The sequence below is a fragment of the Hordeum vulgare genome, chromosome 3H (assembly GCF_904849725.1).
Source record: "Hordeum vulgare subsp. vulgare chromosome 3H, MorexV3_pseudomolecules_assembly, whole genome shotgun sequence".
NCBI lineage: Eukaryota > Viridiplantae > Streptophyta > Magnoliopsida > Poales > Poaceae > Hordeum > Hordeum vulgare.
In genome coordinates this window covers 392,887,173-392,912,873 of record NC_058520.1, presented here as the reverse complement: position 1 = coordinate 392,912,873, position 25,701 = coordinate 392,887,173, and positions in this window count along the sequence as shown.

Below are 25,701 nucleotides of genomic sequence, written 5' to 3'. Positions count from 1 at the left end.
TTTAGGAATAGTTCGGAGCCAAAAATAAAACAAAACAAAGTCAGTAAGTAAATAACAGAAACAGAAATGGAAAAAAATGAAAAAAAACTTACGTGTCGCTCACCTCAGGCCCAGCGCACCCCGACGCGTGTCGTCTTCCTCATGCCAGCGAGCAGGAAGATGTGGCCGTCTCTCGTTCCGGCACGGCCACGCACCTGTGCGTCTGCCTAGACCTCCCTGATGCGCTGGAGAGGAGGGATAAGGCCTCCGGGATCCATTCCCGACCTCAACCTCTCCCCATTCGATCTCTCTCCTATCTTTCTTCCTCGGCCGCCATGACCGCGAGCTCGAGCTCGAGCTAGCCATCGCTCCGGTCGTCCTTCCCCGTCCCTGAGAGTGTCGTTCGCTCCGCCTCGTGGAGCTGGTCGTCTTTGCCAAAGGAAAGAAGCCCCAAGCCCTGTATCGCCGGATCTCCATTGTCTTCTTCCTCGGATCGCCGATGTCCACCACCCCCGTTCTCCCTTCTCAGGTCGTCCCCGAGCCCGCTTTCGACGCCGCTGCACTCCCTATGAGCTCAGGGTGCCTTCCCCCTTGTTTCCTCGATCTATTTCGAGCTCTAGGCCTAGTTTCACAGGAGCCCGACAAGGACCGCCGCGGTAGCTCGTCGCCGATGGCCCTACAGTGACCGGTTGGACCATCCGAGGCCTGCAATGGCTCCATCTTGTCGCGTAGATGCTCTAGGAGCCCAGCCCCACGCGAAATGCTCTCTGTTTTGATGACCTCGACGATGGCCGAGCTTCGGCCGCCGCCAAGCTCGTCGCCGGCGTTGAGTCCGGCCACCCCAGCCCCTGGGGTTTGCTCCATCGTGCGCGCTGTCGAGTGGCCGTTCTTCCTAAGGTCTCTCCCATGCATTTGGTCATTGGAGATGCGTTTCCGACGCCATCCACCGTCTCTGGTGCTGCCGGAGGCTCACCGCCGGCGAGATCGACCTCGTTGCCGGTGGGTTCTTCCCCCCTGAGCCTATGACAGGTGGGGCCAGCCCCTGTCTAATTAAGTTTAATAAAAATAAAAATAATTTGTTTAATTAACTTAAACAGACACTAACAGGTGGGTCCTACTCTGTTAATTTGCTAATTAAGTTAAATCTAAACTAAAGACTGGCCAGAGTCACTAACCAGTGGGTCCCACTAGTCAGGTTTGACTTTCAACGGCGAGATTGACCTGCTGATGTCATGCTGATGCAATAAAACCTTTTATGTTTAAAAATAATTCTAGAATAAGTTCAAAACTTTGGAAATTCATAGAAAATTGAATATAACTCCAAATTTGACAAATAATATATGTAAAATGATTAGAACAATTCAAGGAATCCAATGGTGCTATTTTCATGCATGAAAAACAAAGTTATGAAACAGCATGAGGTCAAATCAAATAAAAGAATTTGCTAAATTATAATTCAAATGATATTTGAATTATGATTTCAAATCAAGATCACCCAAAAGGTTCTGTTAGTCATCTCAAACCATGCTACATTGCATTTCATGCATCATTTTGTTGCATATGTTTGATATTGATTGATTGTTGTTATTCCGGTAGGCTCCACCCCTCCAGATACGACTGATTATCCGACTCACGGATATCACCCCTCTGCTGAGCAACAAGGCAAGAAACCATTTTGATCATCCCGATAAAACCCATGTTCTCGCTCCTGCTCTTGTTTATTCCATTAGGTCAAACTGCTTCCAATGCTTTACCACGTTAGTTGAACCCACTTCCTTTGCATGAACTGTACTTGTCACAGTAAATAGCTGAACCTTGCAACCTAGCATACCTGGTAGATGCTTGAGCCATGATGTGCCTTATTCTACTATGCATGCTATGCTTAGAGTTGTGTATGGTCTGTCATCTGGGTGATGAACATGATCGTGAGAATGTGTTCAGTTAGTAAAGGTTGTGTGTTGAACCTGATTTGGTAAAGGTACTGGTGAAAGGCTATGTAGGATTACATGGCGGGTTGTTTCATTGGAACCGTCCTTAGGAACAGAGTTCCGTGTATGTAATTCAAGTCAAGACACTACCACATGCTGGGCCCTGAAATATGACCCCGCTCGACTTATTAATTGCCTAGTACTCGGTCGAGGAATTGCAAGTAGTTTCTGGTGTTTATAATTATGCTGGAGGCCGTGCGTAGCGCTGACCTTAGAGGTGGGCTATGATGCGGTAGGCAGTGGCACGGTGTACCAAGTGGCACCCGGATGGTGGGCTTGGTAACCCTGCGCACATCGTTTGGGGCCGTGGCAGAAACCTCGTCCGGACATCTGTGCGGGTTACCCTCAGATAGGCGATAGACCTGGACTAAGTATTAGCATGGTTAACGGTTGTGGCCGACTCCCTCGCTAGGCTTCCGCTTGAAGGTTGCCGAGGTGCATGACGTGCACATGGCAATAAGTAGCGAGAGCGTGTGTGAAGAAGTACACCCCTGCAGGGTTATGATGTATTAGAATAGCCGCGTCCGCGGATATGGACTACTTGGAAGCATATGTTGTTCATAGATAACTATAATGGATACTCAAAAAATTGTCAAGATAAGTGTGAGTGTCGTGGATGGCATTTCCGCAGGGAGACGGAATGATTCCACGATGGAGTATTGTTTTGGTGTTAGTGGACTCGTGTGCGAGAAAACATAGTTGTGAAAACTATTTAAAAATGCAAGTTGTCTAGCCAAGAGTCAAATGCTGGCTTTCTGCATGAAACCCCACAACTCCTTGTTGATACATTGCATGAGTAGATAGATTATCCTAATGTCTTGTTGAGTACTTTTGTACTCACGTTTGCTTAATAAATTGTTGCAGAGGTTGTTAATGACCCTAATGGAGAGTTCTACCTAGACGTTGACAACGACGAGTAGCTGGTGTCCCAGCTACAATTTGGCTCTAGGTTGGGTCTGTAGATAGTCAGGACATGTGCCTTTATCTTTCCATCTGTCTGTACTCAGACAGTTTTAATCTTCCGCTGGCTTGTAAGACTCGTGTGTATGACTTGTGATGATGGGTCGTGAGACCCGTATCTGTATAATATTATGTGTGAGGCTCTTCCGAGCCTCCTAAATAAAGTTTGTATGTTTATGGTTATGTTGTGATGCCACCGATGTATCTATGCATATCGGTATGCCATGCGTACGTGTGTTGTACTTGATATGTATGGGGTTCGAATACCTAGTCGTATGCCTTAGTAGCACTCCTTACGGGGAAATGCTGCTTTGGGATTCCATCGAGCCATGGTAGTTCGCTACTGCTCTGGACACATTGTTTGACCGGCATGTGTCCTTCTTAGCTGTTGTGTCTGTCCCTTTGGGAAATGTCACGCGTTGTAATGGAGTCCTTGTAGCTTTCTACGACTCGTCTACATTCGCTGATGACCGACACCTGCTTTACTGGGTCATGTATGTCTGTCCCTGTACGGAACTGCCACTTGAGTTTATGACTGGACATGTCGATCCGGGTTCTTTGCCATTGGATTACTAGCGACACAATTGCATACGCGAGTCAAAAGGCGCAAACGGTCCCGGCTAAGGTAAGGTCGCAGCCGTGGGGATAACCGTGCGTGAGACCGCAAAGAGATATGATGTGTTACAGGCTGGATTCCTATGGCTTAGGATCAGGGTCCCGACAAGTAGTGACAGCAGTAGCGACAATGTAACGTAGCAAGGACCAGTAGGAAATGACTCGTAGGCATTGGATCGGTGATGGATAATTATGCCGGATGAAATTCATCGTGCAACAGTTATAACATGGGGACATATGTAACTAGCTCCAATTCGTCAATGTAATGTAGGCATGTATTTCGTATATAGTCATGCGTGCTTAAGGAAAAGAACTTGCATGACATCTATTGTCCATCCCTCACGTGGCAGCGGGGTCCCAATGGAAACTACGGGATATTAAGGTTCTCCGTTTAATAGAGAACCAGAACAAAGCATTAGCACTTAGTGAGTACGTATACTCCTGATACTATGGTCATCTCCGGGAGTGGTTCCGGCTATTGTCACTCCGGGGTTGCCGGGTCATAACACATAGTAGGTGCCTAAAACTTGCAAGATAGGATCGAGAACACACATATATTGATGAAAATATAATAGGTTCAGATCTGAAATCATGGCACTCGGGCCCTAGTGACAAGCATTAAGCATGGCAAAGTAGTAGCAACATCAATCTCAGAACATAGTAGATACTAAGGATCAATCCCCATCAAAACTAACTCGATTACATGATAGATCTCATCCAACCCATCAACGTCCAGCAAGCCTACGATGAGATTACTCACGAATGATGAAGAGCATCATGGAATTGGCGATGAAGGAAGGTTGGTGATGACGATGGCGACGATTTCCCCTCTCCGGAGCCCAGAACGGACTCCAGATCTGCCTTCCAGAGGAAGACCTAGTGGTGGCGGCGCCTCCGCATTGTAAAACGCGATGAACTCTTCTCCTTGATTTTTTTCTGGGCGAAAGGGACTAAATAGAGCTGGAGTTGGAGGAGGCGGAGCCCCGAGGGCCCCACAAGCTTGCCAGGCGCGGCCAAGGGGGCCCGCGCCTCCTGGGCTTGTGGGCTCCTCGCTCCACATCTCCGGTTGATTCTTGCGGCAGTATTTTTTATATATTCCACAAAAAATCCTCGTAAATTTCCAGGTCATTCCGAGAACTTTTATTTCTGTGCAAAAACAACACCATGGCAATTCTGCTGAAAACAGCGCTAGTCCGGGTTAGTTCCATTCAAATCTTGCAAAGTAGAGTCCAAAACAAGGGCAAAAGAGTTTGGAGAAGTATATACGATGGAGACGTATCAGTTGTCTTTGGGCACTACTTGCTTGATTAATGGCGACGTAGACCATCTCTCGGATCGCGTGGACGTCCATCACTTTGAGCAACAACAAGAGAGAGGTTGTACGACCGAGGTGGATTCTTTGATCTTGGTCCATTTTGCGATACATCTTGGTGAGATGCCCTCTCCCGCCGAATCAAAGTGTGTGTGCGTGCGTGTGTGTGTGTGTGCGCGCGCGCATGTGTGTGTGTGTGTGTGTGTGTGTGTGTGTGTGTGTGTGTGTGATGGGGCCTACTTTGCACTTTGCTAGGTGACCCTCTATGGGGTCGGGATGTCCCGTTAATATGCAAGGCACATGTGCCACATCAAAGTTGTAAATTGGGTATTTAAATATCACACCACCCTTTTCATAGATATAGTTGGGCTACCCGCAGGTGGTTCATATGTGGTCTCACCCCATCTCGCGCCAGAAACACACATTTGAGGACCCGCACACAGTCCACCTTTCACTGGAAGCGAAAGGGGCGGGTTTTTGTCACACCTTGTGTTCTATCTTACTTTGCTAAGTTAACATTGCTCCAAAATTAGGACCAATTAAAAAAACTTCTGAGTGATGTGATGTGTGACTTGATTGTGATAGCTTGCTTGTTTGATTGTGTTGTAAATCACAAAACTTCCTTCTACTCTTTATACTCACCTCCTTGACCCTGGATCCTTGCCCAATAATCATACCATGTGTATAGGTCCAGAAACTATTTTTATAAAATGTTGTTTTAACCAAAAAGCATTTATTTGATTTAGCTTTCCAAAACCCCCTGAATTGAGGTTGTACTACAAGTCCACAAATTAGAGAAGTTTCTTTGCTCGAGATATTTTATTTTAATCCTACTATTAAAATGACTTCACAAAACCACAAAAATATTATTTTAAAAGTTATTTTCCAATGTTATTTAAATACATTTTTCTAAGGCCAGAAAATGTATTTTATTAAGAAAAAAATATTTTGTTGCTTCCAAAATATTTGAGAAAAATTAGGGAAACTCAGTGGAAACATTTCCATATATGATAGTTTGAGCACATGGTCATGTTCACAATATTGTACAAAACCCTAGAAAACCCTTTCTGCCTATTCCAAGTATTTGAAATATTTCTAGAATAAATAATCTCAAATAGTTCCAGTAAAATTCTAGCAAGTCACGGCTCATATATGTAATGATCTTGTCAAGTTTCATCTCAATCCAAGTTGATTTGATTCACCAAGATATTCCAAAACCTTTTGTGTCGAGAACCAAATTTGAGAAACTCTACATTGCCAAGTTTCTCCTTTTGTGCTCAAATTTTATGGACATGTTCTAATATTCAAATAATGCATCCACACAAATTGGTGTATCAAGGAGAACATATGAACTTGTCCAAAACCCCTCAAAACCTCTTCCGTTGATTTCTAGAATTGGGAAATTTTACATTGTGAAGTTTCTCCAATTGATCCCAAACTTTCTCGGCATGCTCTAATACTCAAATAATGGCACCACACCAAGTGGTTGATTAGTGGGAATTAATTTGCATGGATTTATCTACAGAAAACCGTCTCTGTCGTTTCTTGGGTTCATCAAGTTTAAATTGTCAACTTTACCATATAAGCTCAATATCGGTGACCAGGACCATTTGGTGTTACCCTTTACCCCTCATAAGTCTCAAGGCCATTGGATACCCCTGGTTGCCCCTAGATAGCACGAGACACTTTCATTGACAAGCTAGAGGACAAGCAATGTTGACCCAAAAATATTTCCCTTGCCTCCAATTTTCTACCACAGTATTTTCTGACCCTCTTCTACCTCTAGTAAACTTGCTATGGCCCCTGATCAATTATTGGAGGGTAACTCCCTCATTTTCCCTCTCCTTTTCACCATGGAAGCACCTCTTTCACCCCTCTCCCATTATTTCTGTTCATGCAAAGGCCCCCAAATTTTCCACGGGACCTCTAGTCTGCTAATGCATCTTGCCAGACCCAAAAATGACAGGCTCATATGGGAAATACGAGCACTTCATCTAAAACTACCTTATGGCAACAAATGTGCCTTTGTAGTGCAAGTACCCTATATACTTATACCCCTCACCTGCATTTTGCTGTTCATGTAGTCCTTCCATACCTAAGCCACCGAGACAGCATTTTGCCTCTAATGCACTCCAGTAAAAACCCATTTGCCAGTCCCCAAGATTGCTCCTACAAACTTGACCTTAGTGAAAACACCTCCACTCAGATTCATATGGATCCAGATATCTCCACAGCCCTCTGGCATGCATGCCTTGCATGCTAGACAACTTGGCCTGACCAAAGGGTGGTCCTGGACAAGCCTTGGGATGGTGACCATACCCCTGGCCTATAGAAACGGTGCTCTGCAAAATGTACTCGTCATGTAGCTCATGTCTAGCAGCGGTAGAGTATCCCAGCGCACCATGGAATCCCTATCGGCCTCCCATGCCCCTCCATGATGCCAACTTGCCTCTAAATCTCTAGTGGCACGAGTGCCCGGTGTGCCGATACCACCCGAGACACTCCCGACCTCCCCCTCGTTGCCCCCTCCATTTTACCTCGCCCCCAAGCCCCCACTTGTCCCCTCTTGCTCTCTGATAACCCACAAGTATAGGGGATCGCAATAGCTTTCGAGGGTAGAGTATTCAACCCAAATATATTGATTCGACTCAAGGGGAAACGAAAGAATATTCTCAAGTTTAGCAGTTGAGTTGTCAATTCAACCACACCTGAAAGATTTAGTATCTGCAACAAAGTGTCAGTAGAAAAGTAGTATGATAGCAGTAGTAGCAACGGTAACCAGTAGCAGCAAAGTAACAGTAGTGGCAACAGAGTAACAGCAGTAGCGGCAAAGTAACATAGCAAGGACCAGTAGGAAAAACTCGTAGGCTTGGATCGGTGATGGATGATTATGCCGGATGTGATTCATCATGCAACAGTTATAACATGGAGAGATAAGTAACTAGCTCCAGTTCGTCAATCTAATGTAGGAATGTATTCCGTATGTCGTCATACGTGCTTAGGGAAAAGAACTTGCATGACATCTATTGCCCATCCCTCCCGTGGCAGCGGGGTCCTAATGGAAACTGCGGGATATTAAGGTTCTCCTTTTAATAAAGAACCGGACCAACGCATTAACACTTGGTGAATACATAAACTTCTCATACTATGGTCATCTCCGGTAGTGGTTCTGGTTATTGTCAATCCGGGGTTGCCGGGTCATAACACATAGTAGGTGACTACAACTTCCAAGATAGGATCTAAAACACACATATATTGGCGACAACATAATAGGTTCAGATCGGAAATCATGGCACTCGGGCCCTAGTGACAAGCATTAAGCATGGCAAACTAGTAGCAACATCAATCTCAGAACATAGTGGATACTAGGGATCAATCCCCGTCAAAACTAACGCGATTACATGATAGATCTCATCCAACCCATCACCGTCCAGCAAGCCTACGATGAGATTACTCACGAACGGTGAAGAGCATCATGGAATTGGCGATGAAGGAAGGTTGATTATGACGATGGCCACGATCTCCCCTCTCCGGAGCCCAAAACGGACTCCAGATCTGCCGTCCAGAGGAAGAACAGGAGGTGGCGGCGCCTCCGTATCATAAAACTCGATGAACTCTTCTCCCTGATTTTTTCCGGATGAAAGAGGATATATAGAGCTGGAATTGGGGGCGGTGGAGCTCCGAGGGGCTCACAAGCCTGCCAGGCCCGGCCAGGGGGGCGGGCATGGTGGGCTTGTGAGCTCCTGGCTCCGTCCCTCCAGTTGAATCTTGCACCAATATTTTTTATATATTCCACAAAAATTCCTCGTAGATTTCTAGGTCATTCCGAGAACTTTAATTTCTGCGCAAAAACAACACCATGGCAATTCTGCTGAAAACAGCGTCAATCCGGGTTAGTTCCAGTCAATCATGCAAATTAGAGTCCAAAACAAGGGCAAAAGAGTTCGGAAAAGTAGATACGACGGGGACGTATCAACTCCCCCAAGCTTAAAGCCTTGCTTGTCCTCAAACAATTCAGTTGACAAACTGAAAGAGACAAAAGAAAAACTTTGACGAACTTTGTTTGATCTTGTTGTTGCAATTATGCCTAACTCATATCCAGAATTTCAGCAAGATCATAAGAAAACCACAAAAGCAAATGACATCTAGGTCTCACGGTAAACTCATATCAATGGCATAATAAAGTAGCGAGCAAATAATAATAAGTCTCAAACGTCAACACTTCAATCAAAACAATCATGAAGCAGTACGAACAGATGGTATCTCGCTAGCTCTTTCTGAGACCGCTAAACATAAATGCAGAGCACCTTCAAAGACCAAGGGCTGACTAAACATTGTAATTCATGGCAAAGAAGATCCAGTCACAGTCATACTCAACATAGTTAAAAGCAAAGCATAAAAATGACAAAGGTGCTCTCTAGTTGGTGCTTTTATAAGAGGAGGATGACTCAATAGGAAAATAAATAGACAGGCCCTTCGCAGAGGGAAGCATTGATTTGCAGAGGTGCCAGAGCTCAAGCTTTGAAAACAGAGATAATAATTTTGGGTGGCATGCTTTCATTGCCAACGCAATGACTAAGAGTTCTCACCATCTTCCATGCTACACATGTTATAGGCGGTTCCCAAACAGAAAAGTAAAGTTTTGACTCCCCCACCACCAATCAATCACACTCCACGGCTAGCCGAATCCTCGGGTACTGATGGGGTTATAGTCCCAGGGTAGGGTCATAGGCCTGCCCTATAGGTCCTACCCAAGGACTACGCTTCATAGAAGACAAGGCCCTTAGACAGTTCCGACTGAACTAAGGACGCGCCCATCATCCAGTCGGCGACGATCCACTCGGAGCATATTTAACGTACCGACTGGAATCCACTCTGTACATCGTAACCTCCCAGGAGGGCAACGGTCATACGTTTTCATACACCATTATTAGCATTAAAGACTTACGTTACCTGTAACGTAGGCATTTATTCGCCACTATTCCACCCTTGTCCACCGGGCCATTATGAAGGGCAGCGCACTCCATATAAGCCGCCCTTCCCCACTGGTGCAAGGGTTGGCACTTGCTATAATCCTATAATCCACTCGACACTAAGCTCCCAAGAGCACTGAGACGTAGGGCTTTTACCTCCACCGTAGAGGGGCCTGAACTCATACATCCTCGTCGTAGCTAAGGCTCTGCCCATCCTTTCGTACCCCATACTTCTACTGTCAGACTTATACCCACGACAGTTGGCGCCCACCGTGGGGCAGGCATCTAAGTGACTTCCGGCGAGTTTGCGATTTCATCTTTTCGTGATGTCGTCCGGCGGAGATCTGTGCATGGGTCGTGAGATCCTCTTCGGTGCCCTCTCCTTCATCGCCGACGATTCGGCATGGCTTCGGGATGCGGCCCTCGACGTCGAGGCGCTTCCCAGTCGCGGGGCTACGCACTTCCGTGCCAGTTCCGGCGGTGTTCTTCTTCTCCAGCCATCGACCCCGGTGTCGATCTTCGCCCCCGTCACGCGCCGCAACAAGCGATCTCGTCGTCCGCGACTCCATCGTTGGGTGCGACACGCCCAGGGGCGACAGAGCGCATCCTCCTCTCAAGTGGCGATGCTCGAATCGGTTGTGGTCCCGCCGCCATCCCAGTGCTTGGAGTCAGTTCTGACTGAGCTACCTTCCGAGTATCCGGGTCACGGGCCTGCAGCCGAAGTTCTCATGGCAGATTCCCATGAAAGTCCCCTCGGGACTGGTTGGAACGAGCGTGAGTTCGGAGAATCATCCGGCGTTCGTCGTCAACACCATCGTTTTTCCAGTCGACGCACTCGCCAGAGCAACGTCGAGGTGTTCCGCACACCCATCCTCAACTTGGCTGCGGCTGCTAGGATAGCCAATTCTCTCTAGCCGACTGATTCAGAGGCTGGTAGAGGAATCGAGCGGATCCGTGCCCTGTTGCATACGGCGCAGCAGCAAAATTCGGCGGTCTCCCAGTCGCACAACAGGATACACAACAGTTTTGTTCACGCGAACACGCATCGGTCGGTTTTCAGTCCCGACTCTCATCAGCGACGCAGAGGGGGCAGCCGTTCGAGGGACCCGAGTCGGAATCGGCTTCCCATTCGGTCTCACCCCGAAGATCGTCGCCGTTCGCGTACTCCTCCGCGGGGTGGGCCTTACGGGCCCCGGCATCACGATGATCATCGTTCGGGCGGTGACGCGCATGATCCAAGGCCTGATGCAAGAGGGTACATCGCCCTGAAGAAGGTCGACAGAGGTTGAGCCCACCGTGATGGTCACGATAGAGACCGTCCGAGTGGAAGCAGGACCGTCGTTTCTGGCCCCGAGTGCTTCAGTCGGGCCATCCGCTCAGCTGACATCCCTCCCAACTTCTGATTGGCGAAGGGAATCAGCAAGTTCACAGGAGAGTCCAAACCAGAAACTTTGTTGGACGACTACAGAGTGGCGGTCCAGATTGGTGGCGGAGATAACCATGTCGCCATGAAACATCTCCCCCTGATGCTCGATGGTTCGGCGCGAGCTTGGCTAAACCAGTTAGCTCCGTCAAGCATCTACAGCTGGGCAGATCTGTCCCGAGTCTTCATCAGGACCTTCGAGGGTACGTGCAAGCGCCCTGCTGGTCTCGTAGAGCTCCAGCACTGTGTCGAGAAGCAGAACGAGCCCTTGCGCGATTTCATCCAGCGCTGGATGACCCTCTACCACACGGTGGAGAACGTCACAGAGCACCAAGTAGTCTGCGCCTTCAAGGCAGGTGTGCGGTACAGAGATCTGTACCTGAAGTTCGGTCGGACAGGCAACATCTCCATGAGCAAGATGATGGAGATAGCCGCATGCTATGCAAATGGCGAATAGGACCGCATACGTAGCGGCAAGCATAAGTCAGTCGCCGACGGAGATGGGAACAACAATCGGAAGCAGAAGCAGAAAGCTCAATCCACTCCGTAGGCACAGGCAGCAACCGTTACGAATGCCAAGTTCAAAGGCAAGGGGAAAGGTCAGTACACCCCCAAGAAGAGGCAGTCAGGAAATTCCATCATGGATCAACCGTGTCCAATCCACACGAAGATGGATGAAGAAGGCAATGCCATATTGCCGAAGCATACCACTCGGCTGTGTCGCCTCCTGATCCAAGGATTCGGAGAAGGACAGCCGAGTGAAAAGGACACCGAGCAGGATGATGAGGACAAGGAGGATCCGTTCCCCCAAGTCCATGCAACGTTGATGATTTTTGCTGATGTGGAAAGCAAAAGTCGACTGAAGCTGGTCAACAGGGAGGTAAACATGGCAACCCCATCCACTCCCACGTTCCTCAAGTGGTCACATACTGCGATCACCTTCGATCAGTTAGACCATCTAGCACACGTACCCACCCCAGGGAGGCAAGCTCTGGTCGTCGAGCCGGTGGTGGAAGGAGTCAGGCTGTGCAAAGTCCTCGTGGACGGCGGCAGCGGCTTGAACATCATGTACGCCGACACTCTCAAGGGGATGGGCATTCCGACGTCCAAACTTAGCGAGAGCAGTATGCAGTTCCACGGAGTCGTCCCAGGACGAAAGGCCAAATCACTCGGCCAGATTGCGTTGGATGTCGTCTTCGGCTCTGACAAGAACTTCCGCAAGGAGAAGCTGACATTCGAGGTGGTGGACTTCCAGAGTGCGTACCATGCGATTCTGGGCCGTCCGGCATATGCGCGTTTCATGGCTCGTCCATGTCACGTCTATTTGAAGCTGAATATGCCAGGTCCCAAAGGTGTGATCACGGTCACAGGCAATCGGCAGTGGGCCGAGGAGTGTCTACAGCAGGGGTCGACGATTGCTGATCAGCAGATGGCTATTCTCGAGCTGGATGAGTACAAGAACACCGCCGACCCCGCTGACCTGATGCGTTCAAAGAAGCCAGCTTCCGAGTCCGCATTCCAGTTGGCTGGAGACACGAAGAAAGTCAGCATCCATCCGATGGACGACACCGCCGCCCTGACAAACATTTCCACCACCCTTGATCCAAAATAGGAAGCCGAGCTCATCCAATTCCTCCGTGAGAACTGGGACATTTTTGCATGGAAGCCTGCTGACATGCCAGGTGTACCCAGGGAGTTGGCTGAGCACCGACTGCATGTGGATCCTGCCGCTCGGCCCGTCCGAGAACGCATGCGTCGGTCCGCCACGCACAAGAGGAAAGCAATCAGAGAGGAGGTTGCTAAACTTTTGGCAGCCAACTTCATTCGCGAGGTACACCACTCCGAGTGGCTCGCTAATGTTGTCATGGTGCCCAAGAAGGACAAGTCTCTCCGTATGTGCATCGGTTTCAAGCATCTCAATGAGGTCTGTCCGAAAGATCACTTCCCGCTCCCCCACATTGATCAAATTATTGATTCGACTGCGGGGTGCGAGCGTTTATCCTTCCTTGATGCCTATTCGGGCTATCATCAGATCCGTTTGTATGGTCTGGATGAATTGAAAACAGCCTTCATCACCCCATTCGGGTGTTTCTGTTACATCACTATGCCATTCGGTTTGAAGAATGCAGGAGCAACTTTTATGCGCATGATCCAAAAATGCCTCCTTGACCATATCGGTCGAAATGTGGAGGCATATATGGACGATATCGTAGTCAAGTCACGCAAAGGTTTGACCTGCTGACTGACTTGGTAGAAATATTCGCCAACCTACGTAGGTACGATATCAAGCTCAACCCAGCCAAGTGTTCATTCGGCGTTCCCAGCGGGAAGTTAGTCGTTTCCGAACGAGGGATCGATGTCAACCCCGAAAAGAAAGGGACTATTGTTCGAATGGAGCGGCCGGTAAGAGTACATGATGTTCACAGGCTCATAGGTTGCCTAGCGGCTTTGAGCAGGTTTATCGCTCGACTCAGCGAGAAGGTGTTACTTCTGTACCGACTCATGAAGAAGTCAGATACCTTCGAGTGGACAGACGAAGCCCAAATTGTATTCAACGACCTCAAAGCCCTGCTTTCCACCAAGCCGGTTCTTACTGCCCCGCTCAGTAAAGAACCCCTTCTTCTGTAAATCGCGGCTACAAATCAAGTCGTCAGCACCGTTCTGACAGTCGAACACGAAGAAGAAGGCAAAGCGTACAAGGTTCAGCGGCCAGTATATTATGTTTCCGAAGCCCTAACTCCTTCCAAGCAGAGGTATCCCCATTATCAGAAGCTTATTTATGGGATCTACATGACTGCAAAGAAGGTGGCTCATTATTTCCAAGACCACTCGGTGTCTGTCATATCTGATGCTACGTTGTCGGAAATTCTCCACAGTCGGGACGCATCAGGCCGAGTGGCAAAGTGGGCAATGGAGATGCTATACTGTGACATCAAGTTCGAAGCCAAGAAAGCTATAAAGTCTCAAGCTCTTGCTGACTTCATAGCGGAATCGGTAGAACAACAGCAACCGACTCACATCTACTCGGCTCATTGGACCATGTTCTTCGATGGGTCCAAGATGTTGAATGGCTCCGGCGCTGGCGTAGTGCTCATATCCCCAAAAGGTGATAAACTCAAGTATGTGTTGCAGATACATTTTGATTCTTCCAACAACGAAGCAGAGTACGAAGCTCTCCTTTACGGGTTGCGCATGGCCATCACACTCGGCGTCCGTCACCTGATGGTGTATGGCGACTCAGATCTGGTGGTTAATCAAGTAATGAAGGAATGGGATGTAAGGAACCCCACCATGACTGCATACTGCAACACAGTAAGGAAGCTCGAGAAGAAGTTCGAAGGTCTGGAACTTCACCATGTTCCCCGACTGAAAAACCAAGCAGCAGATGAATTGGCAAAACTTGGATCCACTCGGAGACCGGTCCCGAGTGATGTCTGCCTCGAGCACCTACACCTTCCCTCAGTAAAAGAAGACCCTTTTACAGAGGAACCAGTACAACTGAAGAGCTCAACAGATCAGACTGAAGTCGAGGTCCCCGTTGTGGTTGATTTGATCATGGAGATTCTAGCTGTCATTCCCGAATGGACTGTGTTGTTCATTGCGTACATCCTGAGGCAAGAGTTACCAGAAGATGAAGTCCAAGGTAGGCAGATCGTTCGCAGGACAAAGTCCTTCACCATCATTGATGACCAGTTGTACAGGGAAAGTATTTCAGGCGTCCTTCAGTGGTGTATCTCTCCTGAGGAGGGGCAGTTAATCTTGGAAGAAATCCACTCGGGAACCTGCGGCCATCATGCCTCCTCAAGGGCAATCGTCACCAAAGCATTCAGAGCTGGTTTCTTCTGGTTGCAGGTGAATCAAATGGCAAAAGATATGGTCGACCGTTGCGAAGGTTGTCAGTTCTATTCAAACAAGTCCCACAAGCCAACGTCTGCGCTGAAGACAATTCCTCTCGCTTGGCCATTCGCCGTGTGGGGATTAGATACAGTCGGACCATTCAGGACAGGCCAAGGAGGATTCACTCATCTGTTGGTAGCAGTCGACAAGTTTACCAAGTGGATTGAAGCCAAGCCCATCAAGAAGCTTGATGCCCTTACAGCCATCAAATTTATCAGAGACATCATTGCCAGATACGGGGTTCCGCACAGCATAATCACCGACAATGGCACAAACTTTGACTCAAACAGGTTCAAATGTTTTTGCACAGGCCAAGGTATCCGAGTGGATTTTGCATCCGTGGCGCACCCCCAAACAAACGGGCAAGCAGAGCGGGAGAATGGACTTAGTCTTCAAGGGTTGAAGCCTCGACTCCTGCGAGAAGTTGGACACGCCGCCGGCGCATGGGTCATCGAGCTGCCTTCGGTGCTGTGGGGCCTCCGCACAACTCCGAATAGATGGACAGGGCGATCCCCCTTTTTCCTCGTTTTTGGAGCAGAGGCAGTCCTTCTGAGTGACTTGCTTCACAATTCTCCATGAGTCGAACTCTTCTCTGAAGCCAAAGCAGAGCAAGCCAGGCAAGACGGAGTGGATCTTCTAGAAGAAGAGGGCGAGATGGCACTCATCCGTTCAACAATTTATCAACAAGATCTACGGCGATTTCACGCACGGCACGTCAGGAGCCGCACATTCCAAGCAGGCGACCTGGTGCTCCGAGTGGATCAGCAGAGACCACACAAGTTCATCATCTCTAAGGTGCTGAACAACGGAGCATATCGGCTCTACAACCTCGACAGGGAAACGGACGAGCCGCGAGCATGGAATGGAGATCTACTGAAGCGCTTCTACACATAACCGCCGACGGAGACAATGTAAAGAACAAGTATCATTGAAGTAATACAAAGCAGATTGATTTCTTTCCGATTCAAAATTCTTCCGCGTTTGCAGACTCCGGTCTAAAGAACCAACTCCGAGTGTGCACTAAAAGTCACACTCGGAGACTTAGCTACGACCCAGAGTCGCCTAAGTACAAACTCGCTACGAGTGTGCACTAAAAGTCACACTAGGAGACTTAGCTGCGACCCAGAGTCGCCTAAGTACAAACAAACTCCGAGTGTGCACTAAAAGTCACACTCGGGGACTTAGCTGCGACCCAGAGTCGCCTAAGTACAAACTCGCTCCGAGTGTGCACGAAAAGTCACACTCGGAGACTTAGCTGCGACCCAGAGTCGCCTAAGTACAAACTCGCTCTGAGTGTGCACTAAAAGTCACACTCGGAGACTTAGCTGCGACCCAGAGTCGCCTAAGTACAAACCAACTCCGAGTGTGCACTAAAAGTCACACTCGAGAACTTAGCTGCGACCCAGAGTCGCCTACGTACAAACTCTCTCCGAGTGTGCACGAAAAGTCACACTCAAAGACTTAGCTGCGACCCAGAGTCGCCTAAGTACAAACCAACTCTGAGTGTGCACTAAAAGTCACACTCGGGGACTTAGCTGCGACCTAGAGTCGCCTAAGTACAAACTCGCTCCGAGTGTGCACGAAAAGTCACACTCGGAGACTTAGCTGTGACCCAGAGTTGCCTAAGTACAAACTCGCTCCGAGTGTGCACTAAAAGTCACACTCGGGGACTTAACTGCGACCCAGAGTCGCCTAAGTAAAAACTCACTCCGAGTGTGCACTAAAAGTCGCACTCGGAGACTTAGCTGCGACCCAGAGTCGCCAAAGTAAAAACTCGCTCTGAGTGTGCACTAAAAGTCACACTCGGAGACATAGCTGCGACCTAGAGTCGCCTAAGTAAAAACTCGCTCCGAGTGTCGGAGACTTAGCTGCGACCCAGAGTCGCCTAAGTACAAACTCGCTCTGAGTGCGCACTAAAAGTCACACTCGGAGACTTAGCTGCGACCTAGAGTCGCCTAAGTACAAACTCACTCCGAGTGCACACGAAAAGTCACACTCGTGGACTTAGCTGCGACTCAGAGTGGCCTAAGTAAAAAAGCTTCCTCCAAGTGTATACTCAAGATACACTCGGAGGCTTAGCAGACCCTCATTGAGGCTCATGTGGAAGTGAAGACAACTGACAACTACATGAGTAACAACTCGCTCCGAGTGCGCACTAACAGTCACACTCGGGGACTTAGCCGCGACCCAGAGTCGCCTAAGTAAAAACACGCTCCGAGTGTGCACCAAAAGTCACAATCGGAGACTTAGCTGCGAACCAGAGTCGCCTAAGTAAAAAGCTTCCTCCGAGTGGGCACTCGAGATACACTCGGAGGCTTAGCAGACCCTCATTGAGGCTCATGTGGATGTGAAGACAACTGACAACTACATGCTCAGCATGTTTGCCATTGGCTTCACCAAGAAACACCAAACAAAAACCACGAGCCAAAATCGTGTCAAAAAAAAACTCAGCGAAAGCAGAGCAAAAGATCCGATTTGAATTCAAGTTGGATCTACGATCAGTCGTGAATCAAGTTTATCCACACCGAACCACGAATGTGACGGCCAACAGCAGTGGCCAAAGTTTAATACAGATTCCACTCGGCATACCGAGGTAAATGTGCGTTCACCATAAAGTTTTTTCAAGCATCGCCGAGACTGGCAGGCTCCACAAAGGTGTCGAGCTCAATTCTGTCTGCAATGCGAGTGGCTGTGTCGAGGAAGGTCTCCATGAAATCTTCGAATCGAAGCTTCTTGGTGTTGGCGACCTGCAACGTCTTCAGCTTGTCTTCGCGGGCTTCTTTGCAGTACACTCGGACCAGAGACAGCGCCACGGCCGCACCACACCGAGCAGCAGACTTCTACCATGCCTGCACTCTACTCGGAACGTCCTCCAGCCGAGTCATCAACCCATCTATTTCGCTCCGGGAGTCGTCTTCAGGCCACAGCTCCTTGTCGATCTGGCCGACAACTTTTCTCAGGCGACCAATGAAAGGGCCCACCCTGTTAAGGCGAGAATGCGCTCGGAGCATGTCCCGGTTAGCTTCATCGCCGAGTGGAACGTTCGGAACAAGCGACTGTTCAATTTCGGCTGCTTCAGCCTCAACGTCCCAACAGAAATCTGCAAAGAAAATACAAGCAGAAAATAAGCGCGGAGTGAACTCCAAAGTCAAAAAGCACTGGGCAAGAACTTACCACCAAGCAGTGCGACCATCTTCCTCGCCCAGTCGCTGACGTAGTTCTCCTGCGCTCTGCACCGAGTGTTCATCACCTTCAGCTGGGCCATCTAGTCAGATCTCTCCTTCTTCATCTTTTCTACCTCGGCCACGAGTGCCTTGTTGGTCCCCATAGATTCCTCCAAAGAATTCTCTTGGTCAGCGAGAGCCTTCTTCCCGCTAGCCAGGTCATTCACAGCCACCTCCAAGTCCGCAGCAAGCTGAGTCTTCTCAGCCTTCAGAGCATGGTATGCAGATCCCATTTCACAAGACTTCTGCCAAAGAGACACAAAGGGAGGATCAGCCACATTCAACAAGGAAAAAGTCTTGACAGATATGACAAAAAAATCGAAGATCAAAATTCTTCAGACCCCTCCCGATGCAAGCAATCGACAGCGGTCTCGGGGACTACACCCAGTGGGTTCACTGAGAGTGACCCCACTGGTATGAAGCTCGAACAGGTCGGCCCTATTGAGCTCCATAGCAAACCAACAACACTATGAGATTACTATTACTCGACCCGAGTAACACTACTCTCGGGGACTACACACAGTGGGTGAACTCGGAGTGCCCCCACTGGTACCATTCGGGCAGATCAGCTCTGATCTGTTCAGATTACGGAAAATACATATAAAGACAACTGCCGGTGCAAGCACTCGGCAGAAGTCTTGGGGACTACACCCACTGGGTTCACTCGGAGTGAACCCACTGCAAAATCATCCTACTGTATCCGAGTATATCGTAGAAACCCCCAGTGGGTACCAAGAGGAAAGTAAACACTTACTAGCGCACTTACTCGGATATTGTCGTGGTTTTGTCACGGCAGATGTCCTCGTGAGAGAACTTAGGTGTGAGGCCATCGCAACCATGTGGCGGCTTGAAGGGGTTGGTCGAAATCGAGAGACGCGAGTTTACCCAGGTTCGGCCCCTCCGATGGAGGTAAAAGCCTACGTCCTGCTTGTGTTCCATTGATGGAGATGATGATCTTGATTACAAGGGTGCAGATTCACCACCTCTAATCTCGTGGGTGGCTAATGTGTATATCTCATGATTTGTCTTGTCTAGACCTAAGTTGTCAATCTTGTCCCTCTTGGGGCGCCTTACCCCTCCTTATATTGGTGGAAGGGGTAGGTTTACATGTAGAGTCCTACTTGGAATAGGAGTAGGACTACTCTCTCTTGAATCCTAATCCAGGTCTTGTTTCCTTCTTATGGGAGTCTTTCCTCTTCTTGGGCCTTCTCTTGTGAGTCGGTCCTCCTAGCCTCTCTATGAGTCGCCGTATGCCAGGGTGCACGCTGGGCCTTGGGCCTTCGTCATTTATCTAAGTCGCCTGTGGGGACAAGTATGAGTCGCCCGCCAGGTCACTGCTGAGTCGCCGATGAATCGCCAAGTCCTTTGGCGAGTCATGATCCAAGCCGGGTTACACTGCGGGGTATATCCCCGACATTAGCACCAAGGTTAGCTTGAATTTATTCATGGTAAGCTCCTGAAATAAGAATAATAAATAAGTTAAGGGACCGGCTTGCTCCTCTGGCCGGCTTGATTTACTGAAGTGGCTCCTTGCAAAATCCGGGTTTCTTCGAGCCGTCTTCAAAATCATCTTGTTGGTACGTGTCCTTTGTAATAAAATACATATGCCATTGAGTCGGCCTCCAATGCTTTTGCTTGATGAAAATTTGTGAAATAAGAAATCCACACAATGTCGAACTAGCTTCTCTTGCTTCGGCGGGTTATGATTGACAATGGTGGGTCATGATTGACAATGGCGGGTCACCATTATTAGTAGTGCCCCGTCAAACAACTGAACTCCAATTGACAAATCCGTGTGATGTTGAGCCAGTCTTCCAGTGCTTCAACTAGATAAAAATATGTTGAACCGGTCTCCCAATACTTCACCTCCATGACAGAATGAAATGTGCTCTTCAAATTTTTGATATATCCATATTACCTGTAGCCCCCAAGGGCCGGGTCATCAGTGTGTGATGGGCCGGGTCTTCAGTTTGAACCTCATGATCTATGAAACAACTTAGTGTTGTAACCCCCAAGGGTCGGGTTGTCTTGCCTGCACCAACCTGGGACTTTAGAAATTTTGATCTGAATAGTGTAACTCCCAAGTGACGGGTCGATTGCTTGCGGCGACTCGGGACTTCCATGTTCTTCTCTTGAATAAAGAGCGGTATGTAGCCTTCCAAGGCCGGCTTATCTCCTTGAGGTAGCCGGGTCTGTTGATGATGTGATGATCTGAAAAATGGATTGCGTTAGCCCCCAAGTGTCATGGTGTATGCTTGCAGCGACATGGGACTTTCATACTTTGATGTAATCTTGATTTGAATTATGTATCCCCCAAGTGTTGGGTTGTGTACCTGCAGCGACTCGGGGCTATTCCTTCCATTGTAGAATAAAATCATATCCACTCTGTGAGCTGATGATGCCTTTGTGATAAAAGAAATCCTTGACCGTGGTTGCAATGTAACCCGACAAATATATCCTTGAGAAATCCATATGTCGGAGAAATCCATAAGTGTTGTAGTTTACTACAGAACACAAGTTGAAGAAATCCAAGGGCCAGTCAATTAGATGACTCGGCATTATATGTGATAGGGCGGCTCTTTGACAATAGTCAATTCTTCCGAGCTGGCTTTAAAAACCCCCAATCATTTAACACTGGTTATGATAAACCATGATAAAAATCCAGCCAAATTGGCTATTCAATGATTTATTTGCACCTGCAAGAATTTATGCTTTGACCCGGTTTGTAGACCGGCATGATATGTATGTATGATGTATGATGCAATGCAATATGATGCATGTATATGATATGATAAGTATGGCATCAAGCTATTTCAAATAAGCCGGCTCAGTGAGTCACGGTGGCTAGCACCTCAGTGAGTAATGGGTGATGATAAATAGCAATCGGCCCAAAATATTTTGACGCGAGTCAGCAAAAAGCCTGAAAAACCTTGTGGCAGTGCCAGGAAGGTAAAAAATAGCAATTTCGTCGGTTCATAAGGTCGAGACAGGATAGGGCGAGTCAAAAAGCTCAAGCGCCACCCAAGATAATGATTTCGTCGGCTCATAAGGTCGCGTAAGGATGGGGCGAGTCAGAAAGCTCAAGCGCCACCCTAAGATGATGGTTTCGTCGGCTCATAAGGTCGCGACAGGATGGGGCGAGTCAGAAAGCTCGAGCACACACCCTAAAATGCAGGTTTCGTCGGCTCATAAGGTCGCGACAGGATGAGGCGAGTCAGAAAGCTCGAGCACACACCCTAAAATGCAGGTTTCGTCGGCTCATAAGATCGCGATAGGATGAGGCGAGTCAGAAAGCTCGAGCACACACCCTAAAATGCAGGTTTCGTCGGCTCATAAGGTCGCGACAGGATGAGGCGAGTCAGAAAGCTCGAGCACACACCCTAAAATGCAGGTTTCTTCGGCTCATAAGGTCGTGACAGGATGAGGCGAGTCAGAAAGCTCGAGCACACACCCTAAAATGCAGGTTTCGTCGGCTCATAAGGTCGCGACAGGATGAGGCGAGTCAGAAAGCTCGAGCACACAACCTAAAATGCAGGTTTCGTCGGCTCATAAGGTCGCGACAGGATGAGGCGAGTCAGAAAGCTCGAGCACACACCCTAAAATGCAGGTTTCGTCGTCTCATAAGGTCGCGACAGGATGAGGCGAGTCAGAAAGCTCGAGCACACACCCTAAAATGCAGGTTTCGTCGTCTCATAAGGTCGCGACAGGATGAGGCGAGTCAGAAAGCTCGAGCACACACCCTAAAATGCAGGTTTCGTCGGCTCATAAGGTCGCGACAGGATGAGGCGAGTCAGAAAGCTCGAGCACACACCCTAAAATGCAGGTTTCGTCGGCTCATAAGGTCGCGACAGGATGAGGCGAGTCAGAAAGCTCGAGCACACACCCTAAAATGCAAGTTTCGTCGGCTCATAAGGTCGCGAGAGGATGAGGCGAGTTAGAAAGCTCGAGCACACAACCTAAAATGCAGGTTTCGTCGGCTCATAAGGTCGCGACAGGATGAGGCGAGTCAGAAAGCTCGAGCACACACCCTAAAATGCAGGTTTCGTCGGCTCATAAGGTCGCGACAGGATGAGGCGAGTCAGAAATCTCGAGCACACACCCTAAAATGCAGGTTTCGTCGGCTCATAAGGTCGTGACAGGATGGGGCGAGTCAGAAAGCTCAAGCGCCACCCTAGATGATGGTTTCGTCGGCTCATAAGGTCGCGACAGGATGGGGCAAGTCAGAAAGCTCAAGCGCCACCCAAGATAGACTTTTGTAACAAAAGCTCAAGTATTTAGACCGTCTTAATTTTTCTATAATGACCCGGGGTTCTTGAAATATTCGTCCCAGTTGAGCCTGCCGAGCCATGTCCATCTAGCCCCCGAGTCTTAAGTGGGCTCAAAGAGGCGGCTTGAGAGTCTCCATACTTGATTGTGGCATAAACCGGCAGAGGAAAGATACTGGTACTCGCTCCATCTCCGAGATATAAAGCCACTGCACCGGCAAGTTGACGTTGTCCGGACCGTGAGGGTGGCGACTTGCGTCCTTCTGTTGGGCGGCTCGTACAGACGAGCACTGCACCGACACGTTGATATAATCCGGGCCGTGAGGGCGGCGACTTGCGTCCTTCTGTTGGGCGGCTCGTATAGGCGAGCACTGCACCGGCATGTTGATATAAACCGGACCATGGGGGGCGACTTGAATGCGAGAGTTGTCTGGCGTTTTGGCATGGACTCGAGAATCGGCCGCGACATTGTAAACCGCCTTTGATCATGCAGACATGAGAGTTGGCCGCGATATTGTAAGTGGCCTTGGTCGCGCGGATGTAAGAATTGGTTGCCTCATTGTAAACCGCCTTTGTTGCACGGACGTAAGTATTGACCGCGTCATTGTACCCCGTCTTGGTGCGACACGAACGAACGCCGATCCAGACTGATGTTGGCACGCCTCCATCTCCGCGGTATTGTGCCGCTTTATAATGAAAAATTGCCCTACGTAAAATACATTGCAGTACAGAGTAATTCGCTTTGAATAAACAATATGTATAAAAATGGATGGAAAAGATAGCACCTGATTTATTTTCGATGGGATGGAATGGGGAAGCTGGTGTTGGTATGATCGCACATCTAGCCCAGCGGGCAAGCGGGCAAGCACCAATCCAGGAGGTCTTGCGATCAAATCTAATGTAGCTCCAACACCACATGATCTTCTTTTGTATTTCTTCCTTCTCGTGAAATTCAGCAGCTAGATTGTCCTTGACTGATAATGCCTCTGGTTAAGCGGTCATGCTCATCTATGCCTGTAGACATTCAGCTCCATGGTTCCCACCAACTGCATGCATTGTGTAGTAGTCTGACACCATGATCATATCTAACTTGGCCCTCACCGCAGCATGTGTAACAGAAGAAACATGGTGGATCGGCACATCGGCTCGGTGGAGAACCGGTGTAGGGCGACCAAGGCGGGTCGTGGCCGGCGGCTCACGGGGTTGCTTCGTCCAGGTGAGGCGACCGGGCGGCCTGCGCGGCGCGATAGTGACGGACGGGCGTAGGACAACCGCGACGTGTCGTGGCCGGCGGCTCGCGGGGTTGTGCCGAGCACACGAAGTGACCGGCGGCTTGTGCGGCACGGTGATGACGGAGTGGCGTAGGACGACCGCGGGGCGTCTTGGCCGGCGGCTCGCGGGGTTGCGCCGACCAGGCGAGGTGATCGGCGGCTTGCACGGCGCGGTGATGACGGAGCGGCGCAGGACGACCGCGGCGCGTCGTGGCCGGCGGCTCGCGGGGTTGCGCCGACCAGGCGACGTGACCGGCGGCTTGCGCGACGCGGTGATGCAACCCGCTTGTTCCTCAATGATTTTGTTCTGCCTTGGACGCGCAAGAGTAAAGTGGCGCCTTATCAGGTGGTCGTGGAGACCTCACGTGGGTGTATCTTCTTGATTCACATATTATTTCTTATCTCCAACAGCAAACAATAGTTCCACCGGATGAGACTAATCTCAGGCAACGTGGACGGACGACGGCGAAGTAATGAGCGAGCGGGGAAAGACCGAGTCCACGTTGGCGTCAATCTCCTGGAAATTGTAGCCGGCTCCCTCCATCATGGTGTATCGGCCATGGCGAGGCGAGGCCACCTTGAGGTGAGGTCGCGTCTATGGAGGCGTGCGGCAAGGCGGAAACAGAGGCAGGGCTAAGGCGGACGGCGGCGACAGGGTGACGAGCCGGCGCGCGCGTGCGATGGGGAGTGAGGCCGACATGAGGTGGTGAAGCCGCAAGCGCGCAGAGGCGTGGATGAAGACGGAGCGGAGCCACCGGGGGCGGAGCCAGGTCCGCGTCGACATCTATCCCCAGGAACTACCAAGCAATTTGAACTAGATTCGGTCTCCTGATGAGGTTGTAGAACCGTGAAACATCAGCAATGAGCAACCCGGATCGATCCTCGGGACTTGATCCATTAGCTGGCTTTGTTTCGGTTGGTATTGCAGTAACGTACGGTTGTTTCTCGGATTGATGAACCAGTGGAGGAAACAAACACCTGCAGATCTTTGGCAGGGTCTGTGAGTTGACGGATCGCACACGCACCAATGAACAAGCAGCGATCTTTATTTTTTCTTGAGCTCAAATCTTGTACTGCCAGCTCCAAAGTTAATCAGTAGAATTTAATTAACCCGACTTGTAGCTGAATTCTAAAACAGTCGTGCGATTCATATTTTCATCACCAAGCGATGAATTTGTCGGCTCGTCCGCTCTGTCCAAGGTCATCCAATGTGAGGTTATCTCGTGTGACTGCTTCATGACGGTTCTTCTTCATTTGATCAATGGCGATTCTCCTGTTCGGTGGTAGTTTATTTCTTGATCCGGCATTCACGTGAGTTTGCAGCACTGTGTATTTTGACCATGAGCGACTCGCATATTCAATCTGGGAATTTGATCCAGCAGTAGTTCTTCTTCATCAGATCCATCGCGAGCATCTTGATCCTTCAAAATTTTCCTCCAAGAACACAATTCCACCGTGCGATCAGCCCCACGGTGGGCGCCAACTGTCGTGGTTTTGTCACGGCGGATGTCCTCGTGAGAGAACTTAGGTGTGAGGCCATCGCAACCATGTGGCGGCTTGAAGGGGTTGGTCGGAATCGAGAGACGCGAGTTTACCCAAGTTCGGCCCCTCTAATGGAGGTAAAAGCCTACGTCCTGCTTGTGTTCCATTGATGGAGATGATGATCTTGATTACAAGGGTGCAGATTCGCCACCTCTAATCTCGTGGGTGGCTAATCTGTCTATCTCATGATTTGTCTTGTCTAGACCTAAGTTGTCAATCTTGTCCCTCTTGGGGCGCCTTACCCCTCCTTAT